At 41.2% G+C, this 14,197-nt stretch overlaps 1 protein-coding gene across 1 annotated transcript in view; it reads right to left on the bottom strand.

Moving 5' to 3' along the window:
* LOC137090176 (netrin-G1) overlaps positions 1–14,197 on the bottom strand; it is a 105,713-nt gene that overhangs the window by 17,448 nt on the left and 74,068 nt on the right. The gene's annotated exons all lie outside the window — the stretch shown is intronic.

The following is a 14,197-nucleotide window of genomic DNA, read 5'->3' as shown; positions in this document are numbered from 1 at the left end:
TTTCGTGACATTGCACATTAATGATTAATAACTGCGGGAACGCCACAGAAAAATACTCTAATTTCAGCTTTCATGATGGTCTATTAACATCAAATGGCACTACAGTAAATGCTTTGGTCTGCAGAGACGGTAAATGTTGTTCATTTCGATTATTTTATTTATTTAGTTAAATAAGGCCAGTATTATCATGCAGTGAACTTCTGTGTATGTTTTGGCTTTGATATGAAGAGGCTACTTTCCAATTTTGCCATTATGGAAATTCCATGGATTCATTGGCTCTCTGGAGTATCATAAAAGGTAGTAAATTAAATCTCTTCCATATCTCTAATCTGTAGATGTATCTAACTGCCCTTCATCTAGATAGTAGAATTCCCTAAAGTGGTGTGCTTTGAGATCTGACCCTCGGGTTAATTAAAAACCAGCCGAAACTGGATCATCAAGCCGATGTCACGAAGTTCAGTGTATCTGCGGCGCAGCATCGAGGGACGTGATGCTTTTGCCGTTGGCATTGTCATATTGAAATTGGAGGGACCGTTGAATATCATTCTGCGGGTGCCGCTGGGAGAATGCCTGGCACGGCAACCGTTTGTGCTGGCAGAAAGATGAAAATCCATTTAATAATTCTTTATTGGCCTTTTTTCTCCAAGCTCCCCCACAGAGGGCTTTGGCCATTATCTAAGAGTGGCACCACTCAGTGACTCATTTAACTCCACTCTCCTCCCTCCTGTTATGAATCCAGGACGTAAGTGTTTTGCTTTGCGCTTTCCCTCTCTAAAGATATGGCTCAGGGCGTTATGCTGAGCGGCATTGTCTATGAGGTGTAGTTCATAACTCATATTCATGAATTTTTGCCACAAAGGGACTTCTTTTCACTTTTTGAATGAATCTGAGACACGGTTTTGAATAAAAAAGAATCAACCCTTCTTTTTTAACATTTTAACAGAAGACGTGCGTGGCTTACATTATGAAATGATATGATGTAATGCTGTCTAAACGTTAGTTCTTCTCACACAAAGCCTCTACATTCCCATGCCCTATTACTGTGAAACGGCAACATCTGAACTGGTCTTTCTTCGGAGGAAGTAGAAAGCAGACTTTCATGTCAATTCCTCTTGCTATGCTTCATCCTGACCTTGGTTTCTCCTGGAATGTGTTTTCCTTCGGCAGTCTCTTATATTTTCCATTATTCTCCATGCCTGTTGTAAAGAATAATTCCAGATTGGGAAAGCAAATAACAGCTTTTGTGTGACAATTTCTCCATTATTGGTATTGTGCTTGAATACCATAAGTTTATCGCTGAAAAAAAAAAAATGCATGTTATTACTTAATAGCCTCTGCAAATTAAATCTAAATAGGAGTAATTTTCAGGCTGAAGTGCATTACAGGCTCATCTCAGTCCTGCTGCTTACTATCAATTGTCAGCCTTATTTTGTATTGTTTGCAAATGCCTAAAGCTGTAAAATTCTTATCAAGGAAAGCTAATTGTTAAAAGATGACATCATATTACCTTTGGATGCAAGTTAAAAGTGTATTATGTCATTTATCCAAATGTTTTGCCCAAAAGAAATAAACAAAAATATCCATTTTGCTAATGTTCATATTAGAGATGGGGTATTAGAAGTGCTTTCTGGCAACCGATGTTGATATTTCAAATCATCAAAACAAACACTCCCCTACCCCCAAAGGGTATCGCCCCTATTTGTCTTTCCACAACCAAAGCTACAGCTCCGAACCAGAAAAAGTGCTTATGTAGCACCAAAACATTGCTGGGCTAGAAGAACCACTTGCGTTAGTGGCAGGAGGCGGGGATACCGTGACCGACCGTGACCAACAAGACAACAAGACGAACCCAAAGTTGTGGCCGCCATTTTTTGAATAGCAGCTAATCAAGCTAACATCTGTTCGATTGTAATCTCCGTCTATACAAATCATGGTGAGCTGCACGAATGCGTTGGATTTGCGGCGTTTTGATGACGATGTATAATCATAAAGCCATGAGCCATTGTTGATGGAAGGCTTGTTCGAGATGCATCGGCACGCGCTGTGCAGACCGATCGCCATATGACATCAAAGTAACGTTACAGCAATATGCAAATGACTCCTTATGCTTTTGAATCGCTCACGCGGTATTTTGATATCATACGCGGACTGGTTCGCACAGTGCTAATCTCGAACAAGCCTGGTGTGTTTGTGTTTCCCGCTGTTTTGCTAGCGTTGCTGAAAAAGATGGGACGTATACAATGATGCAAGAGAGCTCTGTGGTGGCTCTTTAGCCTGTGGAAAGCCAAACCGTTTCTTAAAGGCTCGTCAGTCAACCCAACTTAGCACTGACACTAGCAGTGGCTCTGAACTAGCACCCGGTTCATTCTGGTGTAAAAGGGGTATAAGTGAAAGCAGTGTGTGTTACTATGGTAATCCAGATCAAATGTTCAAAGAAAAAGTCATCCCTTATATCCCAAAAACACAAACAGTTCTCGATAGCATGAGCACGACAATCCAACTGACAAATATATTACAATTGTGACAATATTAGAGGGTTATATCGCTCAATGAAAGAGGAACCGAAGGAAACGATAGCAAATGGACAAACATGAACATGACACACAAGCATATTCAAGCAAAAGGCAGCATATTTAGTTCTGTGAAACAAAACAAAACCAATGTTACTCGCCTATCCAGAAGAAATAAAGTAACCTTGGTGTTAGGATTGCTGGCCTTCTCTCCAGCGCTGGAAAGCTGATACTTCTTGCCTGATCGTAAGCCTTCTTTTGTTCCATAGTCATTTCACATTCGTTTTATTACACTGCTATCTATCGCTCGACTAATGCCTGTCCTGTATGTCTTGTCTTTTGAATAATGATGTGCACTTGAGCACTCTTCTCACCATCATTAGTAGACGCGCCCCTTACTGCTGATTGGCTTCAAGTTGGTTTTGGTACTTGGCCCGAGACACTTTTATAAAGCATTTTTTTTTAATAACACTTACCCTACCTTTAACATAAACATTTAAAAACTTTGGCTCTGTATGTTCCAAACATTTTATTATTTTGGTAACGTTGTGGGAACTTTACTTTTAAATGTCCTCGGAACATTCTGAAACAAGCAGTAACATTTAAAAATGTTAGAAACAAACTTCCATGACTGTTATATACAATATAAATAATGATCTTGTGCTAATTTTTTGAGAATTCTATTATAAAAACCAGATAACTTTTAAACAAGCATTGTATTAATGGAAGAATGTGTGTTTAACAAGAGAATCTTGCCAGAAAATTAGCCAAAGTTCTAAGAACTGTCCCTGATAGCTGGTATAGTACTTTTTAAAATGATGTGAATGACTATACAGCCATGCTAATCTGTTTTATATTTACATCAAGCAGAATATGAAAAGATTATCATGGAAAGATTACATGGCCACATATAGCCCTTCACTAAAGTCTATCCTGAGCAGCAGAAGCCTAGTTCACCTAAGAATAAATTCTGTCATAAATTCTACTCTCAAGTTGTTTCAAACCTGCAAGCATTTCTTTCTTCTGCTGAGTGCAAAAGATGAAATGTTGAAGAATGTTTGTAACAAAGCTGACAGAGCAACCATTGACTACCATAGTAAGAAAAAAATACTATGGTGGTCAGTGGTTGCTCTATCTGCTTTGTTACAAACATTCTTCAAAATGTCTTCTTTTGCGTTCATCAGAACAAAAACAAATCGTACAGGTTTGAAACAACTTTTGGGTTAGTAAATGATGACAGAATTTCATTTTTGGTTGAATCCTTAATCTTCAATTAATACCAAGTTTGGCATGAAACTCTGGATGGTTTCATTTAGTAGTGATCACATCATAATCTAAATAGTGCAGCTGATTGGTTGCTGTTGCATCAGCGGCCGATGAGCTGCAGCTCAACATTCGGTACTGTTGCTGTTAGCAATCTGCAGCGTGCTTTCAGAAAGGATATGAAATCAACATCTAAGATAAGTGCACACTCTTTTACTTTATATCTTTGCTTATTAATTCCTAAATGAGCAATCATAACCATCATAATCAAGTCTTGTGGTGTGTTTATGCCACATCAAGTGGTCTATTGTATGTAACTGCGTTGAGGATATGCTGTCTAAGCTACAGATATCGCAACTGTCTAAGCAGCGGGGTTACCATGTTTAGCTGCATACTCTGACGCATTCATTTATTTCCAAAGGGGCGATGTTTTTATTAGCTATGCTTATGTGTGCAGTTGATTTCAGGTGCGTCACACCAAGAAATGTCTGTCTTTATCGTCTCAACAGCTTTTCACTTATCAATAAGAGTATACAACCTGATCTCACGGCAATTCATCGATATTTTACAAAGTGACAAATAGGTTCAAATTTGTATGACCTCACTCATACATAATCATATGTTTTTTGCTAAATCTTACGTATTTGATGAGTTAGTAACCCTAACCCCGCCCCTAAAACCTACCCATCACTGCAGAATAGACAAATTGTACAAATTAATTTACATACGAATTAGATAATTTTCAAATTATCAAATTATTTAATTATTATTCTTTTTTTCTGTTGGTTTCTCGATTTTTATCTCTATCAGCTTGCAAAGTACAGTGATGAGGCATAACATTATGACCATCTTCCTAATATTTTGTTGGCACCCCTTTTGCTGCCAAAACAGCCCTGATCTATCAAGGCATGGACTACATTAGGCACCTGAAAGTGTGCTGTGGTATCTGGTACAAGGATGATAGTAGCAGATCCATTAAGTCCTGTAAGGTGGAGCCCTTGTTTGTTCAGCACATCCCACAGATGCTCGATTGGATTGAGATCAGGTAATTTGGAGGCCAAGTCAACACCTCAAACTCATTGTTGTGTTCCTCAAACCATACCTGAGACATTTTTGTTTTGTGGCAGGCCACATTATCCTGCTGAAAGAGGCCACAGCCACCAGGGAACCGTTTCCATGAAAGGATGTACATGGTCTGCAACAATGCTTCGGTAGGTGGTACGTGTCAAAGTAACATCCTCATGGATGCAGGACAAAAGGTTTCCCAGTTGAACATTGCCCAAAGCATCATACTGCCTCTGTCGGCTTGCCTTCTTCCCATAGTGAATCCTGGTGCCATGTATTCCCCGGGTAAGCAACGCACCCGGCAAGCCACGTGATGTAAAATAAAACGTGATTCGTTAGACCAGGGCAGGCCTCCTTCTTTCATTGCTCTGTGGTCCAGTTCTGATGCTCACATGCCCACTGTTGGCACTTTCGGCAGTGGACAGGGGTCAGCATGGGCACCCTGCGATGTAATTTGACACCTTTCTATCAGAACCAGCATTAACTTCTTGAGCAATTTGAGCTACAGTGGCTCATCTTTTTGATCGAACAATGTGAGCCAGCCTTCACTCCCCACTGGCATCAATGAGCCTGTGCAGGGTGAAAGTGCTTTACAAATGTATAGCAATAGTCTCTTTCAGCTGTTGCACATTGTGCTCCAAGCTCAAAATCGGTTGGGAAAAACTCTTATTTGGCACTGGCTGCACAGTCTTACTATCTGGAAAAAAAATTGTGTGGGGGAGGGCTCTGCACTTTTCTCATGTCTTGTCTCCATCAGCAGACAATGAGCTGCGGCTCAACATTCAAACAAAGACTGGTAGCTGTTGATGTTAGCAGTCTGCAGCGTACTTTCAGAAATTCTCCACCTTCCCCAAGTCCACCTGTATAGCTCTGCTATAGGGGTTATTTCTTGTTTTTATATGTGCAGAAGCAGCAGCATGATCTATTCCTCCAAGACCAAGTAACATTGCCATATTCATTACCATTATTACCATGTCAATCTTTCTGAGAGTTGTCATGAAGGAAGTTTATTAATGGCCAAAAAATTTAGCTGAACTGCTATTAACTTTATTCTTTAATATTTCAAATTTATTCAGACTTTACCATTTAAGGAGTACTCATTTTAATGAAGATTTGATAAGCAATGTGTACATTTTTATACCAGCAGTAAATTGCACTTAAATATTTATCTTAGAATAATTTTGAACAAACTGTAAGGAAACTTTACTAGTGTCTGTAAAAATCATAGTTTTACTCATGCTGTTTCACCTCTGAAAACTTTCTTCACCTTCTGGTCTTGAGGATTAGAAGAGTCTTAGATGTCTTTGTAGTTAGAAGCAGACTTGGACTCCAAATGTAAACTCCAGTGGATGCACAGAGACATCTGACAGCCATCTCATCAAAAAAGAAGGCGAAAGAACCCCGTACCTGTCCATCTTCCTGAACTTCACAGATGTAGCTGAAGGTTTGCTCACTTTTGTATGTCAACCAGCCTTAGTTACTGGAGAACCTGCCTGGCTCTCGACATCTGCCCTAACAGCTTTTGTGAGCGACAAAACGTATAGAGTGAAGTAAACTCTACTGAAAAGTAAACTGAGTAAGAATAGAAGAAGAGGAAATGTAAATGTGCTAGAGGAAAATGTAAATGTGAATGTAAGGAAGAAAATGTCTATATTGCATTTTTTTTAATTAATGACAATAAGGACTGATAGTGATGATGACAGTGATGATAGATCACAGTGATAAAAAAGTAATTTTTTAAATACTTAGGCCCACTGTGTAATGTTTAGGAGGATCTATTTACAGACATGCAATATTATCAGGCAAAACATTAAGAAGTGAAGTGAATAATGCTAATTATCTCGTCATCACAGCACCTGTTAGTGGGTGGGATATGTTAGGCAGCAAGTGCGTGGATTTGCGCGTAAGAATGGAGCGAGTTTGACAAGGGCCAAATTGTGAAGGCTAGCCGACTGGGTCAGAGCATCTCCAAAACTGCAGCTCTTGTGGGGTGTTCCCGGTCTGCAGTGGTCAGTATCTATAAAAAGTGGTCCAAGGAAGGAACAGTAGTGAACCAGTTACGGGGTCATGGCTCACTGATGCATATGGGGAGCGAAGGCTGGCCTGTGTGATCCGATCAAACAGACGAGCAACTGTAGCTCAAATTGCTCAACAAGTTAATGCTGGTTCTAATAGAAAGGTGTCAGAATAAGTGTATTACAATTTGTTGCATATGGGGCTGCATACACTGTGAAAAAAATGGTTGTTTTTTGTTGGTTTAACTTAAAAAAGTAAGTAACATGGTAGCCTTAATTTTGAGTTTCTTGAAATTAAAAATTTGAGTTGATACAATGAAGGAAATTTGTTTAATAAATAGAAACTCAAAATATTACTGTATCTGAACCACATATAATTTTTGAAAAATCATGAAAATAGCACTATTTGGCATGTTTCACGGCGTCATCAGAAATAAAACACACACAATTACCCAATATGCTTACAAAATCTTTTAATAATCTTTTAATAAAGGTTGTCGAATCTCAAAAAATGTTCATTGTATTATGAATGTTCAAAATTTTTATTTCAATGAACTCAAAATGTTAAGGCAACCAGGTAACTTTTTTTCTAAATAATTTTTTTACAGTGTAGCCGCAGATCAATCAGGGTGCCCATACTGACCCCTGCCCGTCAACTCTGGGCAAGTGAGCATCAGAACTGAACCACGGAGCAATGGAAGAAGGTGGCCTGTAGTCTGATTAATAATGTTTTCTATAACATCATGTGGATGTCCAGGTGCATGTGATTTGCTTGGGGAATACATGGCACCAGGATGCAAGGCAAGCTGGCGGAGACATTGTGATGATTTGGGCAATGTTCTGCTGGGAAACCTTGGGTCCTGCCATCCATATGGATGTTTCTTTGACATAAGCATTGTTGCAGACCATGTACACCCTTTCATAGAAACAATATTCCCTGGTGGCCTCTTTTCAGCAGGATAATGCACCCTGCCACAAAGCAAAAATATTTGTTTTTTAGGAATGGTTTGAAGAGCACAACGAGTTTGAGGTGTTAACTTGTATTCTCACCTCCCAATTTACAGGACTTAAAGGATTTGCTGCTATCATCTTGGTGCCAGATACTCCAGCACACCTTCAATATATATATATATATATATATATATATATATATATATATATATATATATATATTCAGAAGGCATTTATTAAACTACTGGAGTTTTATTGATTATGGCGGATGAATGCGCTTTTTGCAGCTTCAAAAAATCGGCCACTATTCAATGCCATTATAAAGCTGGGAAGGGCCCGGATATTTAATTTCAGTCCGATTGCATTCGGCTGAAAGAAGAAAATCATATTGACCTAGAATTGCTTGAGGGTAATTAAATTATGGGATCATTTTCATTTTTGGGTGAGCTATTCCTTTAAGTCAGAGTAAAACTGACTAATTAAATATTGATTAAATTTACAGGGTATTTTCCTCAAAAAACAAAAACTATGACTGAAGCAAAAATGTGTAAAAATAATACCATGTAGTATCTGACCATGGACATTGCACTGATGTGAGGTTAGTTTATGAGGATCGCCTATGTCTAGCTTTCACCCTCCATATAAAAGAAGCTCCAGTGAAATACTTCAAGCCTAGCCTATGTTATTTCTTTATACAGTTTTATATAATACTACAGCAAATGCGCAAGTATCACAATTACATTTTGACATACCTAGTGCCTCGGGTGTACTGAAACTTCAATAATGACCCTAAAAGTCATGGCCACATTGTTCACCATTGTGATGCTTTTGAAATGAGGATTCCTATTAGGACTGACTGACTCTGCGCGGTGGCCAATTTCCTCACTCGTCTGGGTAGAATGTAATACATCTCAGGCAAATTGTTTGTGTCTCACCTCAAAATGTAGTCGACCCTGGAGGGGCTCTCCAGATTTCTGGGGAAATATTAGGAATTCATCACAGGGTAATTTGCCTACTCCGATTATTCCACTGCAACCAAATCCGATTTGAATTTGCGGCACTCTGGTTGGCATTGCTGGAAGCTACGCCTGCAATTTGTTTCAACGACAGGCCCTATTATGGAGCATTTACTCTGATCTGCATGAATATTATGCTAATAAGGGACTCTGTCCCATCCGTGCTTTGATCAAACACAACTTCTTCCTCATCTTCAAAGCTGCTTGGATAAACAGTGAAGTGGGGACACAGTATATGTGGAAATATGTGATAAAGTGCTGTGATTATTGATAAATACATATAGTGGTGGAACGGTTTCTGGAAAACGCGGAATTAAATGGTGCGTAAATATAATAGAAACGACTGACATTAATATGTTTTTCAATCTAATTTTATCAGCTTATGCGTCTGAATTTATACTCACATAAGTTCTGTTAAAGAAAACTCGTATAATGTTGATTCCAAAGCAGCTGGGATAAATGAATAATGTAGTGTTATTTTTGAGAGTGCAAAATGTGTTGATATTCAAGTTTACTGCAGTGCCTCAAGGGAGAGTTTATGTTGATGTTTCTTTTTTTCTTTTCTTCCAGTTGCTCGTTTATAATTGATGATTGCAGCAAAGCTTCTCATTAGGCATTATTAGATATCTTAGATGCGAATCAAAAATGATTGGCAGGAAACATGGTCAGTTGTGACAAACATTTGTACTCAAAAGCACAGGCTATGACTTTCAAATCAAGCCTCATGTGAACGGGGCAATTTGCAGTTTAAAAATCTGAATTGCCATTCATTTATGCTTCCGACGAGTTCACAAGGGCATGGCATCATCGACCGACACCTTCTGAATAAAATATTACATTCAATAAAATTATTATTTCAGTGTTTGTGAATTAAACAGTTGTTAAATTGTTGGTAGTTTCTGAAAGACAGTTCTGAAATGTTATGTTTTTTATTTGTATATGCCGTGGTTGTGCATTTAAAGTGGGAGTTCAAAAAAAAAAAAAAGATTTTGAGGATAACAGACGTGTTGAACTAGGTAGATCTTTGTGCAAGACGCTGTAAGTTAGCACTCTTTGGCGTGTGAAGCATTTATTTTAGTATTACAACACCAGAGTCTGCTGGGACTAAAACAGCCAAAGTGATGCAGCTTTTTTTTTTCCTTCTTTGGAGCGTTTCATCTGAATAATCTTTCCTCAGATCATGCATATTTAAATTGAGCTGAAAGATTGTAATGTCCTAAAAATATATTTTTTGAATATGAGAACTTTAAAAGTGGTGTGCTATGTAAATGGATCTTGAAGGACGTTTTTTTTAGATCATGAGACTTTGTGGCCTGTTTTTGTTTTGCTTTTGAAAATCTACTGAACAACAGTCAATAAAGGTAAAGTTCACCTAAAGAGGAAAGTACTGTCATTTACTCACTAATATCTTTCATATCCTGTACGGCATTCTTTGTTTTATAGAGTAGAAGGTAAATTCTGGAGAATATTCTGTTTGCTCTTTTATTTACAGAAAAGGAGAAATGGGTTTTTTAAGCTTCAAAAAGGATGCAAAAGCATAAACAACAATACAATAAGTGGTTTATACATTTGTGCTCACAAGTTTACACACCCCTTGAAGTATCTGTAAAAAATTTAATATACTTAAACAAAATAAGACGGATCATAAAAATTGCATGATATATATATATATTTTTCATTTAATACTGGCCTTCAAAAGCTAAAGAAGATACTTGCATGTTTCCCATAAGACAAAAAAAGTACAAATTTACCCTTATCTAATTCAAACAGTTTACACCCCCTCAGCTCTTAATGCATCATGTTTCCTTCTTGAGAATCAGTGAATGTTTTTAGCTTTTTTAATGTGTCCCTCATTCATCCTCAGTGTGAAAAGATTGATCTCAAAATCAAATCAAAGTCACTGCTGGAACATTTTTGAATATGCAAAAGATGCTGTAAAAACCAAAGAATCTGCAGGACTTGGAGGATTTTTCTAAAGAACAGTGCTCAAGACAAACAAGAGACTTGTGAACAAACATCACAAAACATACACACAGTCATCATTGTTCATCCAATGACACAAATAGAATCAAGCATATGTAAACTTTTGAACAGGGACATTTTTATAAATAATTTTTTGTCTTGTTTACTGTAAACATCTGTTATGTGAAATACCTTATTCAGGACAGTACTAAATAAAATATAACCTGCAATTTTTATGAACCCTCTGTCATGGTTTAAGTCCAAAGATGAAGAAGAAGGTATAAATAATGAGTCTTTCTTAAATGTAAGCCAAAAACTTGGTGGACAGATGAGTGAAGTTGAGAAGCTTAAATACACACGGTGATGAACTAAATAACGAACATCTGTTATGATTAAATGAATATCCATGAAAACTGATTATGGTGGGAAAAGGAGAACAAAGGAACACAGATAAAAAGGTGATTAAACAGACTGATAGGAAACAAAACCAAAACAGAGGCTGCAGCTGAAATCGCATACTCTCTTGAGTAGGTACTTATTTTAAAAAAGTAATTACTTTACGACTGCTAAAAAGTATGTTCTATGTAATACGAGTGTGTGTAGCCAGCAACCATATCACCCTGTAGCCCAAAACTAATTTCGCATTGAAGCTAAACAGGGCTGAGCCTGGTCAGTACCTGGATGGGAGACCAAATGAGAAAACGTCTCAGGTTACGTATGTAACCCTAGTTCCCTGAGGGAACGAGACGCTGCGTCGAAACGCTGTGAGAACGCCTCTGCGTTAATGCGTCGTGAAGCGCCTGTAGAACCATTCCATCGGAAAAAAGATCGATCGTCGCCGACGTGATGACGTCGCCGACGTGATGACGTCATCAACCGGAGACTATAAAAGGTCCGCGAACACAAACAGGAACTAGCTTCTGATAAAGCCTGAAGTAAGTGATCACGGACACGCCGGGAGTATGGCAGAGCGACGCAGCGTCTCGTTCCCTCAGGGAACTAGGGTTACATACGTAACCTGAGACGTTCCCTTTCGGGGAACTCGAGCTGCGTCGAAACGCTGTGAGAACGCTTATACCCACATCGCCATAGGACCAAGTGTCTCGTATGTGTGAAGCCGAAGCGCACACGGTTACGAGAGTACCTGTGCCCCAACTGTAGATGCCAGGTCTAGTTCATAGAACCTGACGAAAGTTAAAGGAGACGACCATCCGGCCGCGTTTACAAATATCGTGGAGGGACGCCCCCGACAAAAGTGCTTAAGAAGCAGCCATACCCCTGGTTGAATGCGTCCGGACAGCCAGTGGAGACTGCTGCCCGGCCGCCTCATAAGCAAGTGAGATGGCCTCGACCACTCACTTGCTCATCCTCTGCTTAGATACTGGGGCCCCTTCTTAGGGGGCCCGAAACAGACAAACAGCTGATCAGTTTTCCTCCACAGGGCAGCTCTGTGGACATAGTATCTAGTGCTCTAACAGGGCACAGCAGATTAATCTTCCTGGTCTGACGTCGTGAAAGGAGGAGGACAGAATGCTTGAAGAGTAATGGGGCCCCGTGGGCTCGTAGGAACCTTGGGGACATAACCCGGCCTGGGATGAGAAAACCCCGGCACAAACTCTAGACATGAGTGCATAACAGGCCTCAACCTTAAAGTGCCACGGAGGAAACGTGTAATCAGAGGGTGTCTTCCCAAGACACTCCACCCAAAGGGACGTGGACGGCACCCAAGGCCGCCACGTACGCCTCTATTGTGGAGGGGGTCAACCCTGCCGAGAACCTTGCCTGCAGAAACTCCAGCACTGTACCAACCGGGCAGTTAACTGGGTCCCACTGGCGTTCTCTGCACCATGCTGAGAAAAGTTTCCCTTTCAGAGCGTACAGTTTCCTCGTGGACGGAGCTCTGGAGTGAAGGATGGTCTCTACGACCTCGGCCGAGAGACCTTCCTCTATGAGCCTAGCCCCCTCAGAGGCCAGGCCCACAGTTTCCACATCTCTGGGCGTGGGTGCAGGAATCTCCCGCCCGCCTGAGAGAGTAGATCCCTCCTGGTCGGAATCCCCATCGGAGAGCCTTCCAGGAAAGATATCAGGTCCGAAAACCATACTCGGGTCGGCCAGTACGGAGCCACTAGGAGTACCTGGGCCCCGTCCCGGCGTACCCTCTCCAGAACTCCTGGAAGCAAGACAATCGGGGGGAAGGCGTACAGAGGTAGCCTCGGCCACCCCTGTACCATGGCATCCAACCCCAGGGGGCTGGATGGGTCAGAGAAACCACTGCGGGCAGTGAGAACTCTCCGCCGAAGCAAATAGCTCCCATATACCTTCCATAGGAGCTCCACCACTTCTGGGTGGAGTCTCCATTCCCCGGGCCTCGGCCCCTGCCTCGACAGGCTGTCTGCTTCCTGATTCAGGACCCCCGGGATATATACTGCTCTGACTGACAGCAATTTCCCTTGGGCCCACAGGAGGATCCGATGTGCCAATTGTCCAACGGACGGGACCTCAGACCCCCCTGGTGATTTATATAGACGACCACCGATGTGTTGTCTGCACATGGTGGCCCCTTGAGGTCGGGCAGGAACTGTTTCAATGCAAGAAACACTGCGAGCATCTCTAGCCGATTTACGTGCCAGTGCCGCTGATGTTCCTGCCATAGACCCTGGGATGAGCGACCACTCATGGTCGCCTCCCCAGCCCGTGAGAGAGGCATCTGTCGTTAGCGTTACGCGACGAACATGAGCCCCCAACACGGGACCCTGAGCGGGTTTTTCCACATGACCAGAGCACGTAGGCATCGCCGCGTGACTTTGATCGTGCGGAGCGGATTTCCCCTCGGGGAGAACCCTTTTGTTTTGAGCCACCACTGCAGTGGCCTCATGTACAGTAGGCCAAAAGATATCACGTTGGACGCTGCTGCCATGAGACCTAACAGTTTCTGGAACCGTTTCACAGTGACGGCTCGGCCTAGCTTCTGTTCTTTGGCGGCTGCCAGGATCGATGCTATGCGTGTTGGCGATAATTGCGCCCGCATAATTACCGAGTCCCAGTTCACACCTAGAAAAGTGGTTCTCTGAGCCGGAGAAAGCACACTCTTCTTGGCGTTCAGCCTCAACCCCAGCTTCGACATATGGGCGAGAACAGCATCTCGATGCTGAACCGCCATCTGCTCTGTATTCGCTAGAATCAGCCAGTCGTCGATATAGTTCAGTATGCGGATGCCCTGTAGACGCAGCGGCGCCAGAGCTGCATCCACACACTTGGTGAACGTGCGGGGTGACAGTGCTAGACCGAAGGGAAGTACACGATATTGGTATGCCTCTCCCCCGAAGGCAAACCTCAGGAACTTCCTGTGATGTGGAAGGATGGAGACATGAAAATACGCATCTTTGAGGTCTATGGTGACAAACCAATCCTCCGA

This window comes from Pseudorasbora parva, chromosome 9, assembly GCF_024679245.1.
Source record: "Pseudorasbora parva isolate DD20220531a chromosome 9, ASM2467924v1, whole genome shotgun sequence".
NCBI lineage: Eukaryota > Metazoa > Chordata > Actinopteri > Cypriniformes > Gobionidae > Pseudorasbora > Pseudorasbora parva.
This window is presented reverse-complemented; position numbering and strand designations above follow the sequence as displayed.